The sequence below is a fragment of the Sinocyclocheilus rhinocerous genome, unplaced genomic scaffold (assembly GCF_001515625.1).
Source record: "Sinocyclocheilus rhinocerous isolate Xijiao unplaced genomic scaffold, SAMN03320098_v1.1 scaffold38, whole genome shotgun sequence".
Lineage (NCBI taxonomy): Eukaryota > Metazoa > Chordata > Actinopteri > Cypriniformes > Cyprinidae > Sinocyclocheilus > Sinocyclocheilus rhinocerous.
In genome coordinates, this window is record NW_015666482.1 from 735,134 (window position 1) to 743,415 (window position 8,282).

The following is an 8,282-nucleotide window of genomic DNA, read 5'->3' on the forward strand; positions in this document are numbered from 1 at the left end:
TATATATATTAATTCAAATTTATTAATATTTTCAATTTCATTGAATTTTTAGTAATTTAATGTGCTTTTATGAATTTATATTAATTTTTAAAAAGTTATATGCAATTATAGTTTGTAATTTTAGTCAGCTATTATTTATATTTTATATATACTTTATTTGAAAATGTTATTCAAACTGTTTTCAAATTTTTAATTTCATTTTTTTTTTAATGGTTTAATAGTTGTAGTTCAGTTTTAGATTTTATGTTAAGTTTACATTTTGTCTAATAATTATATATGATATAAATTAAGCTAGTTTCAGATGTTGTTTTTTAATCTTCATTTTTTAAATAAAATGTATTCAAAATAGTATTTCAGTTTTACAACTTAAAAATGTAATGTTTAATTCAGTATGTTACCTGCAGTTCTTTGTAATTTTATCTGCAATTTAGAATGTGAAAATTGTTTCTACACCTTTTTTCAGTGTAAGAATTTCAAATCTAACTGAGAAAGTAAATACATTGAATTAAACATACATTTTTAAAAGTATAAACACCATAATAGTATTTTCTAGTGATTACACTTAGAAATTTTTTTTTTACAGCGTTCATCTGGTTACTTATTAACAGGGGGTAACGCGTTACAAGTAATGCAAGTTACGTAATCAGATTACTTTTTCAAGTAACTAGCAAAGTAATGCATTACTTTTAAATTTACAACAAATATCTGTTACTTTTTCAAATAAGTAAAGGCAAGTTACTTGGTTTTCCAATTTATTCACTGACATCTCTCCTGTCCCCATGTTCAAAGAATTTGTGAGTGAGGTACAGATGCACTTTTTCAGCCCTCATGAGGCTTATTAATTTTACTTTTGGTGTGAAAGGGCTTTTACAGTTGCCAAAAATATCACATGAGGGTTTTTGGTTATTAATAGGCAAACAAGCATGCTCAGCCCAGGAGACAAAAAGCAAAGCAAAAGTAACGTAATGCATTACTTTCCACAAAAAGAAACTAAATAATACAATTAGTTACTTTTTCATGGAGTAACGCAATATTGTAATTCAATACTTTTAAAAGTAACTTCCCTCAACACTGCTTATTAATGCAAAGTCCTTTAAAAATGCTAAGGATTTATGCTGATACTGTCCCAAAAACTCTGAATGAGGCCAAGATATTACCTCCCTTCTTCTCGTTCCCTCCTTCTCTTTCGAGGGCAGGCCTGAGGGTCAGTAGGCGGAGTATGACATTTTCTCCAGAGCAAATGAAGGCTCTCTCTCCAGCGCTGGGTTTTCTTTAACCCTGACATTTGGCAGTAATTGGTGGACTGTGTGTCTGCGTCCCCCTCTCCATTCTGAGCAGGTCTCATGTCCGGGGATCAGCACACACTCACACGGCTGCACAAACAAGTACACACTCACAGGCTCTTAGACGTGTTTGTCAAGAAAAAAAAGAAAGAAAAAAAAAAGAAACTTTTCTCAAGGCATTTCCACTGCAAAAGGCTCTTAGAGAAACCGCTTCTTAAAATACACCCAGAGTGTCCCAACAGAGTCCTTGAAGAAACTACTGAGTATTGGAGAGACGGCTGACGCTTTTTAATGTGCTTATTGATCTACAAAACATACTTTTGTTTGTGCCTCCAACAAATAAGTTTGGCTATCAAAAGTCCATGAACTAAAAATCTCCTGAAACTTTATCTAGAATTGCTTTGTTCCAAAGCCTAGTGAGCACCCTACCTAGACACATGCTGAATTCAGAATCGCATACTAGCATACTACACTTACTATGGTACAAATAATAAGAGTAGAAAATTAGAATATTACCTTGGCTACTAACTAAATTAAGTTTAACTTGAAGCGCTAAATTTACTAACAGCAAATAGGAGCTAAATCTTAACTAAAACTGTTAAACATTTTAATTGAAATAAAGCTTAAAATATAAATATTAGTTGAAAAACAAACTAAACAAAAATGACTAAAATAAGTAAGTTGAAGCACTAAAATTAATAACTGTAAATAAATGAAAACTATAACAGAAATTGAAATAAAAATTAATCATAATCATATATTCAAAAATATTTGTAAAAAACGGACAAAAGCATATACTAAAATTTAAATTAAAACTGAAAATATAAAATCAAAAGCTAATTCTAAATATTAATAAAAACGAATTATTATGTAGTATATTATAAATAATAAAATAGCAATGCTCTGTACACAAAGGCTATTCTCAAATTTGTCATAATCATGTTGCCTTCGAAGCCTAATTGCATAATATTTCATTATTTAAAAATTATTATATATTTAATTTTGGCCAGATTCATGATTACATGTAACCTGTGTGGAATAAGGCAATCCCAGAATGCACTGCGACAAGCTCATTAAAAAAATATGAAAGGTGGTGGATGAGTCAATAAAAATAGCTTCATGTAATTACACATAATTTTGCTGACTTCTAAGATTCCATATTTTGGTCAAATTCATGATCCTTAGTGCTACAAGGCAATCCCAGAAAGCACTGCAACAAGCTCAGTGCAAAGCAGCAACAGCCAAGTAAACAGGGTTGGGTATCGTTTGGGTTTTTTTCGATACCGGTGCCAAATTGATACTTTTAAAACGGTTCCAGTGCCTAAACGGTGCCTGAACCAGTACTTATTAAAAAATGCACTATAAGCACTATAAACACATGATGTCTGTTTCATTCATACTGGATGCCAGAGGGCGCCCTCGCACAGAAAATCCACATATCCAGTCACAGAAGTAACGGAACTCATGACCCTCCAGGAAATCCCTTATATGGACAAAGGCATCGCTATTATAGCAGGTTTAGCTTTAGGCATTTTAATTTAAGCATGTTTAGCTTAGTTAACGGAAGGCTACCTGCTGCCGTCAGAGCAAGTGTAATTACTGCATTCACGTGCTCCTCGGATGCTCTCATTTCGCGAGTTGTAAGTCGGAATGTGAAAACAACATGGACGCTCTTGTTACTACAAAGGTTTGTTGGATTTGTATTATTAGAGCTTTCCGACTTGAGTTCACACTGCATTTTCTCAGCCGGGAAATTATTTTTCACATGCAGTGCCGGTGATGATGCTTCATACGTTTGTTTCGGAGAACCAGAGGACAAATATTTCAATCGATCGCTCAGGCATGGCCCCGAAATGAGGCACCGAAATCTGCGTTCGGATTCGGTTCTAGTACATACCGGTTACATAGGTACCGGTGCCATATTGGTACCGGTTTTCGGTACCCAACCCTACACGTAAACAAAAAATAGTTAAATACAATTAAACATGGCCTATTTTACGCAATATAAGCATGTAATGTATCTTTATGCTTATTCGAGTACCATGTTGTTAGCTTAGCAATATGCTAATATCAAATTCCATTGAATTCAATTATAAATCAAGAGCAGTACGGCGTATGTGTTTCTATCTATATAAAGCATCACTTACAAGGTTCCCTCACAGTTATATTCCATCTCACTTAGGAGGCAGCTGTCTACATAGATAGTAAGACAGCAAGGGAGCTCACTGTGTTTTCAAACAGAGGTCTTTATAGCGAGCCATATCTAGGTTCATTTCAGCTTGACTGCCTGAAGGAAGAAAAAACCCGGAGTTGTGAAGCTTCGCGTTTATCTGCTGAAAACACACACCTGTAGGGAGGAAAAATCGCAAATGAGATCTCAATTGTTTCTCCTAGAAAGCAATAAGATGAAATGGAGATCAAATGGAGACTTTTGCTTCAAGAAGTAGCGTTTCCTGACACTGCGACTCTGATACTTTGAAGCCATTGGTCCGTTCGTGCAATTCAATATGTCAACTTCGGTTTCGACCAATGGTGTGACTTTGAGGCGGGACTATCGGTTTGCTCAACCAATGGAAGGCAGAAATAGAGAAAAGAGATTTGGAAACAATTCTTTGCCAACTCCATTTGGTGTCATTAATGGAGCAGAAACTAGAGTATCAAGTCAACAAGCACTTAAAACTGACTCTGTTTACTTTCTTTAAACACATTTCGAGTCTTAATGTGCACGATTCATGAGCGTGTGATGTTGTAAAGACACAGACTGTTTATTTTAGGTGTCCTCCTCCTCCAGTAATCTCCCGTGTGTCTCCGTTAAGTCTCTGAAGCTATGAGAGAGCAACCTCAGAGCAATAATGATCTCCTCCGGGTGGCTAAATGGCTGGCTTCCTAGAAGGTAATAATGGGAAATGTATGAAGAGAAACAAAGGCATCGTGGTTCCAAAGCAGCAAAGGCATCATTTTCCCAAGTCTTCAGTGGTACGGAGGAGATTGCGAAGCTTGTAAAATAATTATGGCTCTTGTGCGTCTGACCGGCCACAAGACAAATTATAATAACACCCTGTGAATATCCAGAGTGCTTATAATGCATTAAGACACTACAAGTGCTCATAAAACGGTATGATTGTTGAGGGTCCTTAAACAGATGAGAGTTAATGACAGGAACATTAAGATAACTCGGTTCCCCTCGCACGGTGTCTCAGAGACGCCTCTAATGTCACAGTGGAAATAAGGCTGTGAGGGATAGTAGTACAGTTTCGAAAAGTTAAACTGCTGTATGCTTTGGTGACGATGGTTCTGCTATAAAAAAAAAACATTGAAAATATTTGTGATGAAAAGATTTCATGTGGACAAAGAGGAGCTAATATGTGCAAAAGTGCTCAGGTGTCTAACATCAAAATGCAGAACAGATATTTAATAATAATTTTTTTTTTCACTAAATAATCTAAACTAAATAATCAATACAATAAAACCATAATATGCTTTATGAATATTTAAATAAAAATTATTATAATGTATATGATATATGTACGTATTATAATATATACTGTATGTATATATATACACACACAAGAAAAATAATACATACTATTTAATATTTATATTATTTTAATTATTTTAATGTATTAATTTAATTATTTTATTGTATTTCTTAAAATAGTGTGATAAATCGTAAATATCAATTAAACGGTTTAATAAACACAGTTCATTAAAAAATATTTATTAATATTTTACCCACTATTTTTGTGCAGTTTTTTGTGCAACCCATTATTTTGAAAAATTAAAAAACATCCATCTGACATGTGCACATATAGACTACAAAAGGTAAAAACATCCATCTGACAAGTGCATAGACTACAAATAAAAAAAATAAAAACTGACAGGCAAAGAATTTTTTCAAATTTTCAATGCATTTTAATGCTTTTATGCTCTTTAATGCTCTGCCACAGTAATGTAAAATTGAATATAGCCTCTACCCCGACTGAAGTCCATTGATAGATGGTGACTTTTAGATTGTGCTTTTTGTGACTTTTAAAGAATGTAAGGACACATTTGATTAGAACATCAATATGAAACACGGCCATATGGCTCTCGTTTGCAATTACACCTGGCTGGGGAAAAATGGAGCAGCTTTACAATATGTTCTATTACTGTCAACATTTATGATGATGAATTCACAGGTGAAGGTCGATTATGGACCAGCACAGGGTTTCAAAACATTCAAAGAATGTAAGGATGTTGGGTTTGTCAGGGCCTTCAAAGCTATAGCCTTAAAAACCCTGCCTAAAACCCATTTACTTCAGATTATATTTGAAGGCCAGTCGACTGCAGAACAGCTTTACGGTCCACTGTAAAATCCACAGCTTTATAGAAGAATCATCTTTACTGTTCACATAAAACATTGCTTGCTCACACATGACTGAAAATACTAAAACTGTCTCTTTTAAGAAGTATTATTTTAAGGTGTTTATGCCTAAATGTCACCAGTTTCCATTGTGGCCTCGCATGTACATGCAATATTCCACTTCAAAGCTCGAGAAAGAGTTTATTTTGGCGACTGGGACTTCATTTTAAATGCTAAATCCTTTCCTGTTACCGGACACCTCAAAGCCACAATTTGGACAGCTAATCTGCTTTAATGCCTAAATGTATTTTCCAGGACAAGACATGGACAGAGAGGGCATCTACGCACTAAAGTTATCCTGAGAATCCACTAACGAATCTCTTTCAGTGCAGATTCAAAGTAGTTAGTTTCCTTTTTTTAAAGGATACTTTAACTATTCTGAGTACCTTAAAATGTTGCTGAAATAATGTCAGTAGAGATGCACTGATTGCAATTTTCTTGGCCGATTCCGATTTCCGTTTTTTTTTTTTTTAAGTGTGACCTGCTGATACCGATTTTTGCCGATTCCGATTTCTTTCAAAAAACTATAATTGACACCATATACAAACAAAAATCTATACTTTAATGCAAAAAAAAATTAATTACATAATAAAAAAAATTATTAAACATTACAATTCCCCCAATCTGGACAAAGTTACAGATGTTCTCTCACATAACAACTATCAAAATAAAGTGCTCTGTGACTAGACAATAGGTCGAAATAACAATGAACTGAAAAGGAGTTGCTGTATTTAACAAAACGGATGTAATTTCCCACTGTTTCGTAAAATTGTCATTTTTTCACTAACCTTATTAAATGTCATCTTTCACATCAAATTCTTACATTGTTTCAATTAATTCAGAATAATCAGAAAGTGTAGAGCTGTTACCATTCAAATGAAATCAGTATCAACAAACTCCATCTTTCCACTGCAGGAAACACAGAAGCTGCATCTGAAGTGGCATTAGATGTATTTACACAGATTGTTTGATGAAGCTGAGGTGCCATAAATGCATTGAAACTGCAAAATTTCGAATGCATAAAGAATTTTATACGATTTTAAAGTTTTAAATATTTTTTAAACATACAAATAAGAAATGTTGGGGAAAATGCACTGATAGTTTTAAATATGAAACCAAACCAGTAGGTGGCGGCAAATGACTTGAATGAGTGAGTCATTTAGAGTGAGTCCTTCATTCAACAGATTCGTTCAAACAGCCGATTCATTCAGAAACGAGGCAAGTGACTATGGGTTGAATGGGTTACTGAATCATTGACTCACTTGATTCGTTCAAAACCGTGGATTCATTCAGTAACGAAACATCGCTGAATTTCTTTCTTTCGTTGAACACAAAAGAAGACATTCTGAAAAAAATTGGTAACTAAGCAATTATGGAATGGAAAAAAATGACTATGGAAGTCAATGGCAACTGTCAACTGTTCGGTTACTAACATTTAGGGGTGGGCGATATGACCAAAATCTTTTATCAAGATATGAGTCATTTTAATGCACGGTAACGATGTACATTACAATATTGTTATTTTTGCTTTAAATAAGGTCTTTATGATATCAAAATTTTGATACCATAGAAATTCCATAATTCTTGTCACCAGTGTCAATAAAACAAAAAACTAATACTACCCTAAATTTAAAAAAAAACCTCAAGCTCACTGAACACAAGTAAGCAGTCAGCGATTAATTAAGAATAAGACACTAATTACAAGCAATAGGACAAAAAACTACAGTAAAACAAATATATAAGAAATGCTACATACACTGTATAAAGTAATCAAATGTATAAAAACACTGCATATTCTTCACTGAGTAAATTAAATATATATTTCCTCTTATTAAAGTTACAAAAGTGATTTAATCAAGAGCAGTGAGAGATTTTCTATCTTTTGTTGTTCGATTAACATGAATGACAGACATCAGGAATATTAGACTGCTGTCACTTTAAGAGCTGCCCAGATCCGATACTCTGTTACACATGTGTTTTCATTCTCAGCTGTTGCTTTCACTAGTAAAGATACTTGCAAAGACGGGCATTTTGACACATATAAGTGTGTGTATTTAACCTAGGGCTGGGCGATAAAACGATAATGATAATTATGGCAATATAATTTTCCTCGATAAAACGATAACAAAAGTTTGATAATTGTTCGATATGATGTTTATGCTCCAAAAGCTGAACGAAATAGCGTGATTTCCTAATTTGAACCGCGACACACGGACCGTTTATCCGCTCGTGTGATGCTGACACAGAACAGCATACATTGTTTACATTCAGTGTATACTCTCCAAAATGGCGCCAAGGTGACGCAGAGGAGACAAATTGTTGAATAAAGCAGTTATTTTGTTTTCTTTGTGCACAAAAAGTATTCTCGTAGATTCGTAAAATTACGGTTGAACCACTGATGTCACATGGATTATTTTACCGATGTCCTTGCTACGTTTCTGGACTTGATTGTGTAAGGACCCTTACTGTCTATGGGAGGGTCAGAGAGCTCTCGGGATGCATCAAAAATATCTTAATTTGTGTTCTGAAGATGAACGGAGGTCTTATGGGTTTGGAACAAAATGAGGGTGAGTAATTAATGACAGAATTTTCATTTT

At 34.0% G+C, this 8,282-nt stretch overlaps 1 protein-coding gene and 1 long non-coding RNA gene across 2 annotated transcripts in view; one reads left to right on the forward strand and one right to left on the reverse strand.

The window, feature by feature from the left end:
- The window catches only part of LOC107732274 (synaptotagmin-7-like), a 146,850-nt gene that overhangs the window by 91,101 nt on the left and 47,467 nt on the right, over positions 1 to 8,282 (reverse strand). The window lies entirely within an intron of this gene.
- Positions 7,519 to 8,282, forward strand: part of LOC107732291 (uncharacterized) — a 15,328-nt gene continuing 14,564 nt past the window's right edge. The window contains exon 1 of the long non-coding RNA XR_001638859.1: positions 7,519 to 7,530. This is a non-coding gene — a long non-coding RNA (uncharacterized LOC107732291). The remainder of the gene's footprint in view (positions 7,531 to 8,282) is intronic.